The sequence below is a fragment of the Nomascus leucogenys genome, chromosome 21 (assembly GCF_006542625.1).
Source record: "Nomascus leucogenys isolate Asia chromosome 21, Asia_NLE_v1, whole genome shotgun sequence".
Classification (NCBI taxonomy): domain Eukaryota; kingdom Metazoa; phylum Chordata; class Mammalia; order Primates; family Hylobatidae; genus Nomascus; species Nomascus leucogenys.
The window spans coordinates 63,612,169-63,625,438 of NC_044401.1; the positions used below are offsets into that span (position 1 = coordinate 63,612,169).

A 13,270-nucleotide genomic window follows, 5' to 3' on the forward strand; every position below is an offset into this window, starting at 1 on the left:
ATATCTACAGTAATCAAGACAGCATAATGTTAGTGGAGGAATAGAAAAAAATAGACCAAGAGAACAGAATAGAGTGGCCCAGATAATACACCTAAACAAATATAGTCAACTAATCTTTGGCAAAGAAACAAAGGCAATTATTCAATGGAGAAAAGAGAATAGTTTCCAAAACTAGGTATTGTAAGATTTGGACGTCCATATGAAAATAAAAAGATTCTAGACAGAGACTTAATGTGCAAAATGCAAAACTATAAAACTCCTAGAAGATAACATGGGAGAAAATCTAGGTGACCTTGCTTTGTTGGTTTGTTCTTAGACACAATACCATAAGCGTGTTAGTTCACACTCAGCCTCCAGCAGTCTGACAAAATGACCATTTGGTTGATGTTAATTTATATCTCTAGCAACAGCTACTCCAGGTGAGTAGGTCTCTTCTGTAACTCTCTGGATTCACATCTCTCTCCATATTTCAGGGTGGCAGGTTTCCCTTTAACCTTCCTTATCTGATGGGTCCAAGAGAAGTCACTGATTTGCAGTTCATTCAGCCTTTTTCTTGTAAGGATGAGAGTAATGACTTCCAAGTCCTTTACATGTCAGAGCTGAAACCAGAAGTCTCCTCACTTCTGATTTTTCACCCTGACACCCTCTTCTCATTGAGGTCTGTCAATATTGCCCTATTTAAAATTGCTAAACCCTCAACTATTACATCTCTATTCCTCACTACATTGCTCTAGCTTGTCCCATAAAGCTGAGCCCCTTGGCCGCCCTTTGGCACCTACTGCCTGGGTGCCATGAAAGGCAGCAGGAAGCAGACAGATTCCTGGGTGGAAGGAGGTGGGTCCTCAGCGAGGCTCCACCTTCAGGCCATGGAGGGCCTGTAGGCTGGGATCCAGGCTGCCAGTCCCCCAGACCAGAATGGGAACTTGGGTTGCCTTTTCTGGGCCTACCCATGGCTGCTCATAGACCAGTCGGCACACACTTCCTCCCGGGAAGGGGAGGAAGACAGCAAAAGCAATCATAACAAAAACAAACATTGACAAATGGGATCTAGTTAAACTAAAGAGCTTCTGCACAGTAAAAGCCCCAGCTCAACCAGAGCTGAGCAGATGTCGGGACAACTAGCTGCAGAATGGAGCTGCACACTCCAGGGGCTCCTCTCTGCTAAGAGCTACAGACTTTGTGAGGACTGGCTGCAGAGAGGAGCTATCCTCTCTGCTGGGAGCTGAACACTTCAGGAGACACCCTGGCTATGGAAAGGAGCTGCCACCTGCGAGAGACTGAGTTGTTCTATAGCTCAATAAAGCTCCTCTTCATCTTGCTTACCTTTCACTTGTCTGCAGAACTCATTCTTCCTGGATGCAGGACAAAAATTCAGGACCTGCCGAATGACGAGGCGAAAATTGCTGTAACACAACAGGGCCGAAACATGCCTCTTGCTCTGCATGTTGAGGGGGAAGAGAAGGAGAGAAGAGCTGCAGCCCTTCGGGGAGCTCAGACTTGGGACCTCCCCAAGCCAGGACTGTGATTACCTCTTTGGAGCCCTGTGGTTTCTGGCATCTCCAAGCTTCCAGGCACCACCACATTCCCTGGTGCCAGCTGGAGAAACTGCTTGCTATGGGCCTGGTCCAGCTGCAGCCCATGCCAGCACCTAGAGCTGCCCACCCTGTGGCAGCAGCTGGTATGTCTGACTACACAGTATGGCCAGACCCGACGCTTGCTCACACATATCTCGCCGCCACTCCACGCCTGACTCAGTCTCCCTTGGAGGCATGGGATCCAGGCTGGTAGCATGAGCTGAGCACAGCCTGCCAGGCTGAGTAGGCAGAATGAGCCCAGCAGGCTCAAGCAAAACTGGGGCAAAGGCACCACTGGCCACAGAGCTTTCTGGCTGGAAAGGCGACACCTCAAAGATCCTATAACAAAAGGAGAAAGAATGTGGGCTATATATAATATAACCCATCCTCCAAGTTTCTATAGCACACCACCTCTGCTATTAAAATAGTAGTGGCAATGGAACCCCTGCTCCTCAGTGATTCTCTTTCCCAAATTCTTTAAAAGTATCAGGCCGGAAGCAAAGGTGGATATCAGAAGGAAGCAAGAGAAAATCTCAAGTCTATCAGAGTATGTCAGTAACCAAGTTTCCATTAGGTTTGCTAACCTCTTTAAAACAATGAGGTTTCTCTGTTTCAGCATTTGGCCCATTGCTCCAGCATTTGAACCAGCAGATCTTCCTCACAACTGAGCAGCTTAATTTAGTAACCTCCTCAGTCAAAGAAGAAAACTTTTAGAGAAAGTAGGATGCTATCCTGCATAAACAGTCAATCTAAGTAAACTTTATTGTAAAATAAAACTAAATTTACCGACCCTACAGTCTCATGTTTAAGTATGCAGTCATCAACTTTGAGGATTCACTATTCTATTAATCTAGTATTCAACTGCAACAACAAAAGGGTATAGTTTCCTGTAATTTCACTCCTGCAAATCTTAAATTTTCCAGAAAAAAGGAAAAAGAATAACAAGTATGCATAATGAAAAACTACTAATAAAATGACATTTTAACTCAAATGAACAGCTTTTATTAAAATTGCAAAAAGTGAAAATACAATATTTTTATAGGGCATTTGATTTAGGACACAAGTTTCTGTTGCTGTAATAAAGCAATATGTTTTGGAATTTAAATTCTTTTTTAAAAATCATGTGGTTTAATTTCAGCTTATAGAATATAAAAAATGTATGAAGGTTGCTCTGATTTTTTTTACCAAGTTTAAAATAAAAATCTCTGAAACATTTAAAAGACACAGAAAATTTCATTAAGAGCCCACTGTATACTTAAAATGACACTTGATGTATTTGAAAATGAATTGAGGCTTGAGAGTTAGAGAAGTGAAAAACCATCCATAAATTATCTATAAATGTGGTAAAGCAAATGAATTCTCAGTCATTGATTATTTTTAGAATGTTCAACTCTGCAGTCTTACAGCCAACCAAGAAACAAAACACAGCTTCCTAAAATATATCTATATATAAAATAGTTTTTTAAGATACCACTTTAGAACTGTTATTTTATACCTGGGGTCTCTCATCAAGGTATAAAATGCTTATGCTAATTCATATTGTATTTGGAACTGTATTTTTCTTTAAAAATTGCATGTATATTAAAAAATAGAGCTACAATTGCTTTTGCTTAATTATATGATCTTGGTGATTGATACACACAAAAGTATGAGTGAGTAAAATTCTCTACATTTATCATTCAGCAAGTTTAATCAATTAGTTCCTGGTTGACTAAATTTTCTAAATTCAATTGGAGTTTGATCTAAGTTAAGAGCACATGCATTCCATAGTTAGAAATGACTATAGAATTTATGTTCTTTAAATCTTCTAATTTTACAGTAAGAAAATTGCATCATATGCAACAATCAACTCAAAATGGATTAAACACTTAAATGTAGAACCCAAAACTATAAAAACCCTGCAAGACAACCTAGGCGATAAAAACATTCTGGAGATAGGAATGGGCAAAGATTTCATGATGAAGGCAGCAAATGCAATCATAACAAAAGCAAAAATTGACAAATCGGATCTAGTTAAACTACAGAGCTTCTGCACAGTAAAATAAACTACTGACAGAATAAACAGACAACCTACAGAATGGGAGAAAATATTTCCAAACTATGCATCTGATAAAGGTCTGATATCTAGCATCTATAAGGAATTTAAACAGATTTACAAGAAAAAAACAAATAACCCTATTAAAAAGTGGGCAAAGGACATGAACAGACACTTTTCAAAAGAAGACAGACATGCAGCCAAAACACGTATGAAAACAAAGCTCTACATCACTGATCATTAGAGAAATGCAAATCAAAACCACAATGAGATACCATCTCACACCAATCAGAATGGCAATTATAAAAAAGTCAAAAACTAACAGATGCTGGTGAGGTTGTGGAGAAAAATAAATGCTTATACACTGTTGGTGGGAGTGTAAATTAGTTCAACCATCTGGAAAACAGTGTGGCAATTCCTCAAAGGCCCCAAAACAGAAATACCATTCGACCCAGCAATCCCTTTTCTGGGTATATATTCAAGGAATATAAATCATTCTGTCATAAAGACACATGCATGCATATGTTCACAGCAGCACTATTCATAATAGCAAAGACATGAAATCAACCTATATGCCCATCAGTGGTGGACTGAATAAAGAAAAGGTGGCACATATACACCATGAAATACTACACAGCCATAAAGGGAATGAAATCATGTCCTTTGCAGGAACATGAATGGAGCTAGAGGACATTAACCTGAGCAAACTAACAGAGGAACAGAAAACCAAACAACTTCATGTTCTCACTTATAAGTGGGAGCTAAATGATGAGAACACATGGATACATGTAGTGGAACAATAGACCCTGGGGCCTACTGGAGGGTAGAGCACAGGAGGAGGGAAAGGATCAAGAAAACTAAGTAATGGATAGTAGGCTTAATACCTGGGTGACAAAATCATCTGTACAATAAACCCCTGTGACATGAGCTTACCTATATAAGAAGACTCCACGTGTGCCCCTGATCTTAAAATAAAAGTTAAAAAGAAAAAGAAAAAACATTGAAAAAATTGCACTCATGGAGGGACAGAGATTTTTACACCACCAAGCCAGAGCTACAATCCAGATGCCCACATCCCAATTCAGCTTTTATTTTGTAAACACAATTTAAGTTTTGGTTAAGATTATATTTTTATGTATTATATTCCTTTTTTTGTAACACTTATAAGTGAATGAGAGTGACTTATGGGTAGAAACCACCACTATCAAAATAAAAGCTGAAAGTAAAATTCCTTTCCCTCCTTTAAGAAGTTGGGTGACAGCAAGGAACATCCATATCCCAATGCCAGGTATTTGAGCCATATAAAAATTAACCACTTACTAGATTCTAGAACTTGATTTTGTTAAAGCACCAGTTAGAAATTCTGTTATATATAACTATTAGCCAACTTAACCAAGAAAGTGGTATTATACCAGATGAGTGATGAATAAGCATGTAATGTCATTTTATCGTTACTATTATTGGTTACAATCTATTCTTACTACTTTTTCTACTCCCCCCACATACTGTAAGTGTATCATCATGTCACTCCAAATTCAGAAATTTTCAAATCTCTTTTTAGCTTGTGGCACTGCATGATGCCACCCATGTTTATAGTTATTCAGTTCCAATCTACTTCAAACCTCAGACGTGAAAAGATGACATTTCTTACATATTAAGATAAACAGTGCATTCCTTCTATGACTCCAGGGAATATGTTAGTTGAGTGCTATAATTTTTGCATTTTGCTGTTTATAATATTAATAGCTATGCAATAAGAAGTGTACTATTGAACTGTCAAGAATGATTTGTTACCAGATGTTAGCATAATTTGCCAGCTGTCAAATTTTAATAATTTTTATTTGCCTAAAATGTGACACTTAACTTTCATGGTAAATCAAGACATATAGCAGGGCTTATTTGGTGTCACAGAAGCTAAGAAAGAGCTTGCACGAGGCTTGATGGTTTCAACACCTTGAATGGAGCATACACTTCGCACATGGCATTTTCAATATATTTTTTTTTCTGATAGACTGAAAAGTTGTGCTTTGCCTTATGCTTTTTATTCACTGAGCTTTGTGTAGAACTAGATAACTTACAGCTCTTCAATACTTACAAGCTGGATGCAACAATCAAAATATACTTTTAAATGTTAGTTTTATCATTTAAATTTATTTCATCTTATTTCCATTCTCTGATAATCTCAAGAGGTGCAAAGAGAGAAACTAATTATTTAAAATAAATAAATATCCTTTTCACAAGATGGCGCCAAAAGCAAAGAAGGAAGTTCCTGCCCCTCCTAAAGCCGATGCCAAAGCGAAGGCTATAAAGGCCAAGAAGGCAGTGTTGAAAGGTGTCCACGGCCACAAAAAAAAGAGAAGATCTGCACGTCACCCACCTTCCGGAGGCCCAAGACACTGCGACTCTGGAGGCCACTCAAATATCCTTGGAAGAGCGCTCCCAGGAGAAACAAGCTTGACGCCTATGCTATCATGAAGTTTCCTCTGATCACTGAGTTGGCCATAAAGAAGATAGAAGACAACAACACACTTGTATTCACTGTGGATGTTAAAGCCAACAAACACCAGATCAAACAGGCTGTGAAGAAGCTCTATGACATTGATGTGGCCAAGGTCAAAACCCTGATTCGACCTGATGGAGAGAAGAAGGCATATGTTCAACTGGCTCCTGATTACGATGCTTTGGATGTTGCGAACAAAATTGGGATCATCTAAACTGAGTCCAGCTGGCTAATTCTAAATATATGTATATCTTTTCACCATATACATGCTTCTCTGTCAATTTCTGGTTGAGCTGGGAGGCCATACACAGGCACTGGTGTAACAGGGACACTAGAGTTAGTGTCCTAGGAAAACCAGAACTCAGAACTTGCCTCCATGGTTGAGGGTAACAAGAAGCTTTACAAGAACCCCTTCTTTTATCCCTGGAAGACGATGTGTGTGAAACCAATGCCCAGAGTTTGAAGGGCATTAGCATCCATTTCATGGGAGTATGGGTTGGCTAGCTTTCGGATAGCATTTTGTCCTCACATACCTGTCTATTATGTCCAACTGGTCTGTCTGCTTCCCTCACCCCTTGCCCAATAAGGGGCAAGGACTTCAGAGGAAAAAAATAATAATAATACAAATAAATAAATAAAATAAATATTTGTGACTCTATTTTAAAATATTGACATTTTAATTTATTATATGCATATCATTTGAAAAATATAAATTCAGCCTATCAGTGATTTTTCCAATCTCTTTTAGGTATTTATCTTTGTTACCATGGGTGTTATTTTCTGTGTCCATACCACAAAATTGATTAGGTCATTTCATTCAAGTGACTTATCATCTAGCAGAAATACAAACAACCACCAATACCAATGGTATTACTTTCATTTCCATTATTAGGCATTAAGTTTAAAAATGTTCAGCCACTTGTATTTAGGGCAGAAAGACAGAACCAAAGTTCTCTGTATCTAGCAACTTACCAAATCTGAGATTTTTTTCTCTCCATTTTGTTTTCTGTGACTTGGAAAGTTAATAATCTACAAAGTAAGTTCCATTAAGTTCACGTTTGAGATGATCTTTGAAGATGATTTAATAAACTTATTAAAATGTGTTATCACTAAAATACTTAAAAAGTATACAATGATGAAGAGCAAATAATATTTGGCTTTAATCGAGATATGTGGTTAAGCATATTTTAAGTAACATCACTGATATGAAACATAAAACAATATGAAATAACACAAATAAACATAATACACAAATTATACTACTTGTTTTCAGCCTACAAACATTTCTCATACTCAGTCGCGTCCTTCCATCTCTACTGATGCCTTCATAAGGTCAGTCAGATAATACAGATATCTCTCAGTTGCGCTACTTAGTAGTAACTTGGCTAGTTTCCTTCTTTCATCCTGTCTCCTCGTGATCTTTTATTGGTTCTCTCTCCCGCAGTAAAATAGGGATAGAGAACTTGGCTGTCTTGTTTACGGCCTGTCTCCAGCATGCCTGACAAATAATAGATGTTCAATAAATACTTTGTAAATGAAGGAATAGATGGATGCATAAAAGAATAACTTAATCTTCCTTATTCACAGCCTTTTGTTTCCTTTTCTTCCAAATTAGCCGTTATAAAAAATCATGGAAATTCTAACCAAGTTTCTCTTTTCAACACTGGGTTTTTTAAAAAATAAAATAAAATAGACAAGTCCATTACAATCTGTCAAGGACTTATCTTGTTGGCTAAGAATTCTGAACATTTGAGTTCTAAGTATGGCCCACACCAAAATAATGACTAGTGATTAAGTTACATCTGAACTAGGATTTTGCAAAACCTGTTGAATCACATTCTTATGGATACTTTAAGGATTAGAGATTGGTCCTTATTTAGAAAATAATTTCTTCCTTGAAAATAAAATATATGTTCATACACATTAACAAACATACAAACATGCATATAAATTTCCTATGTAGGTTTTATTTCTAGATTATAAAATGAAGAAAAAGAAATGTCTGCCCCTTATTTTATGTACAATATTAATATCCTTTTCTAATAGTTTTACATTTTCTGAGATCTGAGACAAATGAAAAATTGGTTCAATATCCACCTAATACCAGCTTCCAGAGAAGTACTGTCTAGGATATTTGGGTTCAAATTCAGACTTGATCATGTAGGGGTTAAATGACTTTCAACAACTCACATATTTTTTGGTCTCAGCTCCCATTACTGTTAAATAAAAACAACAAATTAGCTATTATTAGATTTGTAATAAATTGAATATTAACTAGATGTTACTAGATTTGTCCAATCTTCTATAATTGTTACATGTATAATACATAATAATATAGTATAGTTATATATAATACACACATACATACATATGTACTTATTTGCTGCTATTCTACAATAGTCCTAAATATAATGGTATAAAAAATGTTGTGTTCATGATATTGTGGGTCTTTAGGAAAGTCTCCCATGGGCAGTTCAAGTTCAGTTTATTTTTGAGGATATTTACATCTCAATTCATAAGGAATATGGTCTATGTTCTATTTTTTTTCTTGTGATGTCTTTATCTGGTTTTGGTGGCAGAGAATACTAGCTTCATGGAATGAGTTGGGAACTAGTTCTTCCTCTTCTACTTTGTGGAACAGTGTGTGAAGGATTGACGATAATTCTTTAATCATTTGGTAGAATTAATCAGTGATGCCATCTGGTCCTGTGATTTTCTTTGTGGGGTTTCTTCTTTATTACTTTTTAATTTTTTTTAATTGTTATAGATCTATTCGGATTTTTTATTTCTTCTTGAATAAGCCTCATTAGTTTGTGTCTTCCTAGGAATTCGTTCATTTCATCGAGGTTATCTAATTTGTTGCCATAGAGGTGTTCATGATATTCCTTTGTAAAATATTTATTTCTGTAAAGGCAGTGATAATGTACATTTTTTTCATTCCTTATTTTGTCAGTTTAAGTCCTCCTTTTTTTCTTAATCAGTCTAGCTAAAAGTTTGTCAATTTTCTTGATTATTTCAATCAACTTTTGGTTTTCTTCCCTCTCTTTTTTGTACTATATTTTATTTATTTCCACTGTAGTTCTTGTTATTTTATTCTTTCTGCTAACTTTGGATTTAGTTGCTCTTTTTTTTTTGTAGTTTCTTAAGGTGGAAGTTTAGATTACTGATGTAAGACTTTTAATTTTTTTAAATACAGGCATTTACAGCTATAAATTTCCTCTTAAGCACTGCTTTAGCTGTATGCCATAAGTTTTGGTTGTGTTTTTATTCATCTTGAAGTACTTCCTATTTTCCTTATTCTTTCTCCTTTGATGTATTGGTTATTTAGAAGCTTATATAGTTTAAGTTCAAACTAATTGTAATTTTCCAAATTTTCTTTTGTTATCGATGTAAAATTTTATTCTATTGTGGTTAGAGTACATACTTTGCATAATCTCAGTTATTTAAATGTGGTATTCTTAAAAGACTAACCTTTTTATTATTATAAAATGTCCTTCTTTGCTTATAGTAATATTTTTGTTATAAAGTAATACATAGTTATGTCACAAACTTAATATTTTGCCTGATAGCAATATAACTACTCCAGCTTTTTCTGGGGTACTATGTGCATGAAATATCTTTATATATCTTTTAACTTCAACTTGTGTCTCTAATCTAAAATATTTATCTTATAGATAACACATAGGTGGCTCATTCTTTCTTTTTTTTTTCATTTTGCCAATCTGCCTTTGAATTGGAGTGTTTAATCCATTTACATTTAATATAATTGCTGAAAAGAAAGATTTATATCTTCCATTTTTCTGTTTATTTTCTATATGTCTTGTATCTTTTTCCCCTCCGTTTTTCTATCACTTTTTTCTTTTGTGTTAATTAGTTATATTTTCTCATGTATAATTTAAATACCCTTATTTTTTCTTTTACTATATTTGAGTTATTTTGTTAGTGGTTGCCCTGAAAATTAAAATTAACATCTCAATTTATATACTTCTTGCTTGGATTAATACCAAGTTGACTTCAATAGTATAAAATCTTTATTTCTATACAGCTTCATTCTGAGGCAGAATAAGTAGTCAAGGAAGTAAAAATGTCCTCGCTATGTGGCAACTATGGTGACTGCACAATCAATATAATAAACCACAGCATTCACATTGTAGTCAAACTCACTCATTCAAGCACAACTATCTACAGTAAGGAATTTCCCCTGTAGAGAGCATGCACATTTTGATTTTACCTGTCCTCAGACTGACTCTTTGCTCACTGTAATAGTAAAAATCACAACCCTATGTGGAGATTTAAGGTGCTAATGAGACATATGATGTGTGAACAAGCATGTACAGCTACTGCACATGTGCACCCACAGGACCACTCAGAACATGCTTATTAGTAACACCTCTTCCAATCCACTTATGAATAATCATATAAGACTCCAATAAAGGGAGTTTCCCCAGTAACAGTCAGCACTGTCTCATCCTCACAAGCAGTCCAATTCAAATCATCTCTCAGGGTGTATTGTCTATTCTGAACCTAACTTTCAAGAGTATTATTTCTCCTTTGCGATAAACTGTTCTATGCTGCATCTCCTTTGCTGTGTGTCTCTTGATTAAATTATTTCAAACAAGGAGACAAGAACAGAGGTTTCTCAACAGCCATCAATAATTCCATTCTACCTTCCTTGTGCTATTTTGTCATACAAATTATATTTGATACACTGTAATCTCATCAGCATAGTTTTATATTTATTGCTTTATAAAGTTATCTTCTAAATAAACAGGATAAAAAATATTTCAAATAAATATAAATTTATACTGTTCTTTATATTTATCTATATAGTTACATTTACTGGTGATCTTTTCTTTTTCATTTGGATTCAAGTAACTAAAGTCTTTTCATTTCATCCTGAAGGAGTCCCCTTATTATATTTATTGTAGGAGGGTCTTCTATCTATAAAGCCTTTTTGTATGTCTGAGAATGCCTTAATTTTTCCATTAATTTTGAAAGACAATTTTGCCAGATATAGAGTTCTTTGATCATGCATTTGACCATACTATACCACTGTCTTCCGGCCTCCATGGTTCTGAAGAGAAACAAACAGTTAATCTTATTGAGAATGCCATGTGCAGAATAAGGTCAATTCTCTCTTGCTGCTTTCAAAATTTTCTTTGTCTATGACTTTGGACAGACTAATTATTGTGTGGTTGGCTGTTGATCTTCTTGGGTTTATCTTCCTAGGAAATAATGAGCTCCTAGTTGTGTAGATTAATTTTTTTCATCAATTTGAAACATTTTTAGATATTATTCCTTCAAATATGTTTTCTGCTCCTTTCCCTCTCGCTCTTCTGTGAATTCCATTATGCCTATGTTTGTTTGTATGCCAGATTTTTGTCCCAGAAGTCTTTCAGGTCTTATTCATGTTTCTTCATTTATTTTTTTTTATAGACTAGATAATAAAATTAACCTTTGTTTAAATTTGCTATTGTTTCTTATGCCAGAAAAAAATTCCCTGATGAGTCCCTGTTACTGAATTTTTATTTCAATTAATATACTTTTCAACTCCAGAATTTTTATTTGATTATTTTCTTAAAAACAAAATTCCTATCTCCTTATTCACATTATCTGTTTGGTGAGAATCATTCTTATACTTTCTTTTGACTCTTTAGACATGGCTTGCTTTAGTTGTTTGTGAATATTTAAAATAGCAAATGTAAAGTCTTTGTAATTAGCCCAGTAGCTGGGCTCATTGATTGCATTTTTGTTGTTGTTGTTTTTGTATATCAGTCATACTTCCTTGTTTCCTTGCATGTCTCATATTTTTTAATAAAACCTGGATTTCATAAATAATACAATGTGGTAAGTTTCAAAATCAGAATCTGCCCCTTATTACTATTTGTTGTTGTTGTTGTTGCTTATTTTTCATACTTTTGGTCTGTTTAGTGATTTTCTAAACTAATTCTATACTCTTTATCATGTGGAGCCTCTGAAATCTCTGCTCAGTTAGCTTAGTGGTCAGCTAGTGATTGGACAGAGATTTTCTTAAATGCATGGAACCAATAAATCTACCATTATTTACCAGGGATTTTGTCTTGTTTGGGCATGCCTTCAAGGATAAAGGAGCCAGTTTATAATTCTGCTTCAGCTTTTACCTCGTCTTTGCACAAAGCCTCAAGGTCAGCTAGAGGTATGAGATTAGGACTTCTCAGGTCTTTTCCAGGCATATGGACAGTCCTACACATATGCAGAATGGCGTACTAGATTCCCAGTTATTTTGTAGCTTTTCATAGACTTCTGTGGGCATCTTGTTCACCAATTTTTTTCTTTTCAGAATGTGGTAAGCTTTTTGGTTGCTCCAACTGTTACTAGCACTTCAGAAAACTGCAATGCCATTGATTGTTTTTATAAATGCCCCCCAAGAAAAGCTGTTTGCAGTCAGTAAGTTTTGAAATAGATCAAAAAAGACAAACACTGAGTGGTGTTTTCCAGGGAACTCCAAAACAGGTCAAATCATGACAATTTTTTTGGAGAGCAGGGCTTTGGGAGAACTCCAAATTATTTATCCTAGTGGTTGATATAATTCTCAATTTTTTTCCTAATTTCAACTTTTATTTTAGGTTCCAGGGGCACATGCGAAGGTTTGTTACAGGAGTATTTAATGTAATGTTGAGATTTGATGTGCAAATGAAGCTATCACCCAGATAGCAAGCATAGTACCCAGTAAGTAGCTTCCCAACCCTTGCACCGCTGTCTCCCTCCCTGCTCTTGTATTAACCAGTGTCTATTTTTCCCTTCTTTATGTCCATGTGTCCCCAGTGTTTAGTTCCTACTTATAAGTGAGGACATATGGTATTTGGCATGGCCTTCAGCTGCACCCACGTTGCTACAAATGACATGATTTCATTCTTTTTTTATGGCTACATAGTATTCCATGGTGTATAGGTACGACATTTTCTTTACCCAGTCCACCTGTGTGGATTATATACTGTATATATATATACACACTATATATACACACAGTGTGTGTATATATATATATAGTGTATATATATATATATACAGTACTGGGATTGTTGGGTTACTGTGTTCTATTTTTAGTTCTCTGAAGAATCTTTAAACTGCTTTCTGCAGTGGCTGAACTAATTTACATTCCTACCAACAGTGTATAAGCAT

The 13,270-nt window shown here is 35.4% G+C and overlaps 1 pseudogene; it reads left to right on the forward strand.

Annotated features, from left to right (window-relative positions):
- Positions 1-5,850: 5,850 nt before the first annotated feature.
- On the forward strand, positions 5,851-6,421 carry LOC100583158 (annotated as a pseudogene).
- Positions 6,422-13,270: the final 6,849 nt, after the last annotated feature.